Source organism: Phodopus roborovskii, unplaced genomic scaffold (genome assembly GCF_943737965.1).
Source record: "Phodopus roborovskii unplaced genomic scaffold, PHOROB, whole genome shotgun sequence".
In the NCBI taxonomy this organism is placed as follows: Eukaryota; Metazoa; Chordata; class Mammalia; order Rodentia; family Cricetidae; genus Phodopus; species Phodopus roborovskii.
The window spans coordinates 303014-309875 of NW_026126689.1; the positions used below are offsets into that span (position 1 = coordinate 303014).

At 40.1% G+C, this 6862-nt stretch overlaps 1 protein-coding gene across 1 annotated transcript in view; it reads right to left on the reverse strand.

Annotated features, from left to right (window-relative positions):
- The window catches only part of Cul1 (cullin 1), a 66679-nt gene extending 60024 nt beyond the window's left edge, over positions 1-6655 (reverse strand). Inside the window, 1 exon segment of the mRNA XM_051174742.1 lies at positions 6635-6655. The gene's annotated coding sequence lies outside the window, so the exon portion shown is untranslated.
- Positions 6656-6862: the final 207 nt, after the last annotated feature.

The window sequence follows — 6862 nt, forward strand, 5'->3', positions numbered from 1 at the left end:
GCTTTCAAGCTTATCTTCAAGCAGCATATTTTGAAAATCATTATTCATGCTTCCAGATGAAAATATACTTTTATTTTTTTAAGATAACACTAAAATTACAAAAATCCAGATTTCCTCCCACAGTTTTAGCAGCACTAAGATTTTATTACAAGGGACTGGTGAGATGTCCCAGCAGATGAAGGTACTTGTTTGATGATCTGAGTGTGATCTTCAAGTCCACATGGTGGAAAGAGAAAACCAACTCCTCAAAGTTGTCCTCTAACCTTTTCGTGGTGATGTGCCCTTGTGCATGAACACACACATACACAAGTACATTTTTTTTTTAATTCTGAAAAAGGAGTTAACAGGTAGAAATGAGTCTATTCATTATAAATATTAGGACAGAAACAAAACTTTGGAATAGCCAAAGTGATGTCATACATTAAAAACAAAAGAAAAGGGAATGACAAAACGGAGAACTTGTTGATTTTCCAGAGGACTCAAGCTAGGTCCCCAGTGCCCACTTGGTGGCTTACAACAGCTATTAACTCCAGTTCCAGAAGATCTGACCACCCTCTCCTGGCCTCCTCTAACACCAAACATATACATGGCACACATATATTGTTTTAGTCATTGTTCTATTGCTGTGAAGAGACACCATGACCAAGGCAACGCTTATAAAAGAAAGCCTTTAATTGGAAGCTGGCTTCCAGTTTCAGAGGCTTAGTCCATTTATCATTATGGCAGAGAGCATGGTGGCAGGCAGGAGTGGTGCTGGAGAAGTAAGTAGCTGAGAGCTATATCCTAACCCACAAGCAGAGAGAGGGCGAGAAAGACAGAGACAGAGTGCACATGTGCCTGTCCTGGCATGGGCTTTTGAAACCTCAAAGCCCAAACCAGTAGCAATACACTGCCCCCAAGACCACACCTTCTCCAACAAAGCCATACCTCCGAATTCTTTCAAACAGTGCAAATGGCCAAGTCAATTATACCCCAAACATGTACAAAACTACCACTGAAGAGCTAACAACAGGCTGAGTCTTCAACATCCCTATAACTTCCCTTCTTTTTCTATCTTCTGGGTCCCCTGGTCATAGCGGCCTACCTCTCTCTACATATTTTCTGAAATAGATGGTCTTTCATCACTATACCCAATAAGAAGCATTCAAGTTGAATTTCAGACTATCTGGTGACTAACATCATACATTTCTGTGACACATGTCAAAGTCTAGTTCCAACCAGAACAGCAAAGATGGACTTCTGCCAATGTGAGCATTTGCGAGGGGAAAGCTGAGAAGCAGCAGCCAGTAAGTCAGAAAGCACATATATGCACGTCTGGCACAGACAGTGCTGAACATCAGTGTTCTGCGACACTACCCGTCCTCTTTGGTGTCCTTCCCAAGCCACTCTTCCACTTCCCCAAAGTAAGCCTGGCACCTGCACCCTTCCTCGGACCACTCCATTTGGGACTTAGAAGTCTGTGAGCTCCATGGCTCATCAACCTCATGCTCATACAGGGTTCCAAACCTTTCCAGGAAGGAAGGACTAAGTTCTCACCTTTTCTCTGTGGTGTGAGTTTAAGATGCCTATCAGGCAGAGATAACTATTTTAGTGTATATATAGTGTATTTAGTGTATATAGTGTATTCTATGTAGTAAAGGCATTTCCCTCTTGAATCTGGTGACAGTTTCTATGCATTTTATGCAAATTTCTGTGTACCTATCTTCTCTCAACTCCCCAAAAAAATTGAAATCTTGCAGTTTTCCAAAGCATACACTGTGTCTGTCAAGTAATTAATTTTTAGTTTTATTACTACACATGAAGGCACTACAGTTCCAACATTCAACTTAAAATGTATCTCCTATTAGGAGTTATGAATTAAGCAAAACAGGATGGGATGCTCAGCTAGCTGCCCAGATGGCTCTGCAGGGAAAGGCCCTGCCCCCAGGCCTGGTGACCTGAGTTTGATCTAAAGAACCCACATAGTAGAAGAAAAGAGCTGAGTGCTACAAGTTTGTCCTCTGACTTGCACAACTGTTTGGTAGGTGCCTGTACACAGACTTGTGTACACATATATATCTTCAAAGGAAAAGAAAGGAAACCTCCACTAAGAAGGCTATTTTAAATAAACAATAAAATATCAAAACATAGTGAGCTTCATGAGATTGAGACATTTTAATGGAAAAGGTCTAAAGTGTGTAGAAAATGATGCAGGGGGATGAATGAGAACAGAGACAAAGAATGGGACTACCAAGTCAGACATCTGACCCCCCTACTCATTAGCACATGGGAAGGGGGAGCAGGTAACTCAAATACCAAGTCATTTCTGCACTGAATAAGCACAATGGCCTACCTTGGCAGTGGTTCTTATATTACTATTTTCTTAGAACTTAAGCTTTTGAAAATTATCTCACTATGTTGGGAATGTAGCTCAGTGGTGGAGGACTTGCCTAGCATACAGAGTTTGAGGCTTCCCTGGGTTCCATCCCCAGCACCTTGACCCCAAAAACTTCCAATTCAGTTGTCTATCTATAAATAAGTGTGCACTATAAAAACTGGCAAAAAAAAAAAAAAAAAAAAAAAAACTAAAATGAACCACTTCTTAAAGATAATCACTACTAACAGTTTGTCTTCCAAAAATTCATACTCACACAAACTGTATACATTAAATATTAATTTTTAGTATTTTTGTACTTTAATATACAATACAGTATTACAGAAATGCAAATATTTACCTAAATAATGCTAAAATAGTCATCCACAATAACTCCAAACTAAAAAATGCACAATAAGAAGGCATTAAGCCAAGTGGTGGCAGCACACGCCTTTAATTCCAGCACTTGGAGGCAGGGATAGGCTGAGTCCCAGGCCAGCCTGGTCTACAGAGCAAGCTCCATGACAGCCAAAAGCAACATGGACAAACCTTTTCTTGGGGTTAGAAGGCATTCAATCACATTGGAGGGGGGGAGGGAATCATTAATCTATTATCACTTTCTATATCATTAACAAAGCACTTAAAATCAGGCTAGCTATTTTGAAAGTTTCTGTTGCAGTTTGCTCTTGAAAAATTGTACTTAGTGGGGACTAAACAAGTGGCTTAGCAGGTAAGAGCATTTCCTGAGGACTAGGGATCAGTTTCCAAAACCAACATGGTGGCTTGGAACTCCAGTTCTGAGAGATCCAATGATCTCTTTAAGCCTCTAGGCACCAGGCACACACATGGTACATATACATATATGCATGTAAACACCCACACATGAAAAAGGACTTTTAAAATTACATTTACTTAGATTATTTTTCTAGCAATGAATAGGCATACTTCTCCATCTTCTCAACAGGAGTGGCTTATTTTAAAATATCACAATTCCCACTTCTGTGAACTCCACTAGTGAAGCCGAAACTTCCTCACATTTTCTACTCTAGGCTATCCCCCCCTTTTTTGCCATGTGAAAAAAATCCATTAGTTTCCAAGCCCTCTTTGATAGTCTAAAAATTAAATTTGGTAGTAAAAACATTTGTTAGTTTGTCATTTGCCCTTTATTCTGTTTACAATATTTTATAAGGATGTATTACAATTCTGAATTGGACCATCTTCTTTAAAGTCTGTATTTTTGGTATTAAGTTTCTCTACCCCGACTTGAAATTGCTATATTTTGGTTAATTTTTTCTAAAAAATATTTTAAGAGCACATAATTTCACCTAAAATCACCACCATTTTACTTACTTAAACCATTTTAATTACTTATAGCAGTGCATACTTATACAAACTTAAAATTGACAGCCTGTTTTCTTAAGTATTTTCTGACACAGGCCTTTAAAAAACTGTTAGCTTATTAACTGGTTTTAAGAATTTTTGCAAGAGTCATAACATCACACTCAAAGTTCCACAACTGTTCTTGTCTACACCATCAGTGCCTAAGTTCTCTCCAATGTTTTCTTTTCCCTTCTTTTTCCTCTTTTTGCTTTTTGAGACAGGGTTTCTGTGTAGCCCTGTCCTGGAACTCAATTTATAGACCAGTCTGGCCTTTGAACTCACAAAGATCCACCTGCCTCTGCTGGGATTAAAGGTGTGTGCCACCACTGCCTGGCTTCTCCAGTGTTTTCTGAAGGACCAGGAACTCATTCTTGGGAGCCAACCATAGTTACGTATGATGCATTCTGTTGTAATGATCAGACATCAATCCTAAAAGTGATCTCACTTTAGTTCCTACTAATCTTTCTCTCCATTTCATATAAATAAATTTAAAATTTAAAGTTAAACTGGGATCACCATCTTGCTCTAACCTCCCACCTGGGCTTTATACCTTCTTAGCCTTGATGGAAACTACACGAAGCTCAGGACCCTTCTTTTTCTACAAGGAGGGTTAAACGTCAGTCCTTACACTTCATGGGGCTTTGCAATGGAAGGATGTACATGAATGTTGACATGAACATTGTGCTAGGTACTAGGATGGGATTTGTTCTTCCCTATCCCTGGGTAAAGTTCAGTCTAGTGGAAGAAACCACCAAGTGTCATCAGAAGGTTAAGCACTGAGATAGTACCATAGGCAGGACATCATGAGGACCAGGGAAAGCTTCTAGACAGGATGCAGGGCCAGCTTTCCTGAGATGGAGATGCCGAAGCTGACAAGAGGTAAGAAGGAAGGAAACATGAAGTTCACACAGAACAGAAATGCAATCAAGCTGAACACGAGCAGAATTATCTCTCTTCTGCCCGGGTTTCCCAAGGGGAAAATTAAATACTATCAGATGTGGGCTTTTTAGAATTCTGGTGGTCAAACATGAATGGTATGCTATCTTTTATAAGGTAGTTCCCCAGGGTGCACCGCTTGTTTAAAAGTTACGGCATTCCCACGAATCCATATACTTTAAGGGCTTAAAGAAAACTTAGATGGATTCACTTAAGACCACCTTAAGGTGCTTGCTGCCAAGATTTAAGGGACTGAGTTTGGTTCCTGGGACCCACAAGCTAGAGGAAATAGACTACTCAAGTTTGTCTTCTGGCTTCCACATGTATGCTATGGTGGCTAGACAAGTGTACTGTGTGGTTCATACACATGCAAGCATGTCTGCTTACACACACTTTAAAAATGAATTTAGAGCTGTCCCTTACAATAGACAGTTAACAGCTTTCTCTCCAGACACATCTAAAAGATAATTTCAAAATGAAACCACTGATCCTCAAAGACAACTCACCCTATGATTTCATTGGTAAGAGTAGAGAGACTATGCTTTGGGACTTACAGAGGGCTCAAACTGCAAGTAATTCACAACTTTTGGAGGCCCTAACAAATTAAATCTGAGGAATGCCAGGTAACTTTGCTTGACTTAAAAGTGTGTTCCTTTAACTTCATTTTCCATACTGAAACTTTCCCACAGAAACTTTTGGTACAACTGGGCCGGCCTACCATCCCAGTCGCAAGCAGCCTTAAATAGTAACTCTATTTACTTCAAAGGCAAAGGGATAAAAGCAAGCTTTCATCAATCAATCAATCAATCAATCAATCAATCAATAACTGGAAAAGTCTGAATAGTGACCCCTTAAACCAGTAGTATTATTTCACACTGTTTGGATTTCCACAACTAAAGAAACCTTCAACATTCCCCCCTAGGACATAGTAACCAGTTATGGGGGGAAGACACAAGAATGACAAAATTCACTCTAGAGAAGCATGCAACATAAAGTTTGCACTCTTAACCAGCTCAACAGGACTATGCTTTCTGCAGCCAAAACTAGGGGCAGTAGGATTAATTTAGTTGGTCCAGAAACTTCATTCAAGGCACCACCAAGATCATGTTCTATGTTATTTGAGGGATACAAAGTAAAGGACTTATTTATTCCCTTATCTTCAATGATCTCATAGTCAAAATGTATGGGAAACAAGCCTGCATGGACAACAAGCCTGCACCGACAAAATTAAATAAAGAAGGTGAAGCTTCCTAGAAGACACCTGGCCAAATCAGCTCAGATGTATGTGGCATATTAGGAATTCGGGCCACACCTACCAGGGCCTGACCATAAGGCTCAGTAAAGACAGTTTTGCAAACTGGTGAAACTTTCTAGCATATTTAAAGTTGTTTGGCTTTTTAGAAAAATAGTTTTTTTGTTTTTTTGTTTTTTTTTTTTTTAAAACTGATGCCAATGAGGGGAGGAAAGGAGAAGGTTAGCATTTTCAGAAAGCACTTCGGCCTTTTCTCCAAGGCTTAGTAAGAAGTGCTCCCCCAAAACCTCCAAAAATGGGCATAAAAGAGATAAAAACAGGCCAGTCTTGTGTTTGCATACTCAGAATTTAAATTGATATACAGAACTGTTTCAACTTATTACGGGAAGCAACAAATACACATTTTAAGTAAAAATAAAATCTAACACCTTGAAACCTTTTCACGCACAAAGAAAACTCCCATGTCCTTATTTTCTTGAACTACACTCGACTCTTCAGTGTGGTTAGGTTTTTAGGTCCTGGAAACTTAAAGTAAAAAGGAACTTTGTTCCTCCAGTGTCGCTCCTGTAAGCGCCTTTCTTAAAAAAAAAAAAAAAAAAGTGATCATTTATTCCCACTCTCGGCCCTTGGCTGTTTTAATGACACTCCAGCAAAGAGCGAGCAACTAACAACACTCGGACAACTCGGCTGCATTTTAGTGCGTGCGCCCTTACCGCAAGCCCCCAACGACTCCGAACTAACTACGAGCACCAACGGTGGACCTCGTTGGAGGGGGGGGGGGGGGAATCTTCTCTTTGGCAGACCTGGCTGCTCCCGTAACTTTGAAGATCGGGGCTCAAGGAATAAGCGTGCATGCGTTCCTTCCTTCCTTCCTTAATCCGTGGACAGGTGACAGGAAGAGGGGGCGTTCAGGACCACGCGGGATTTAACACTAGCGGAGC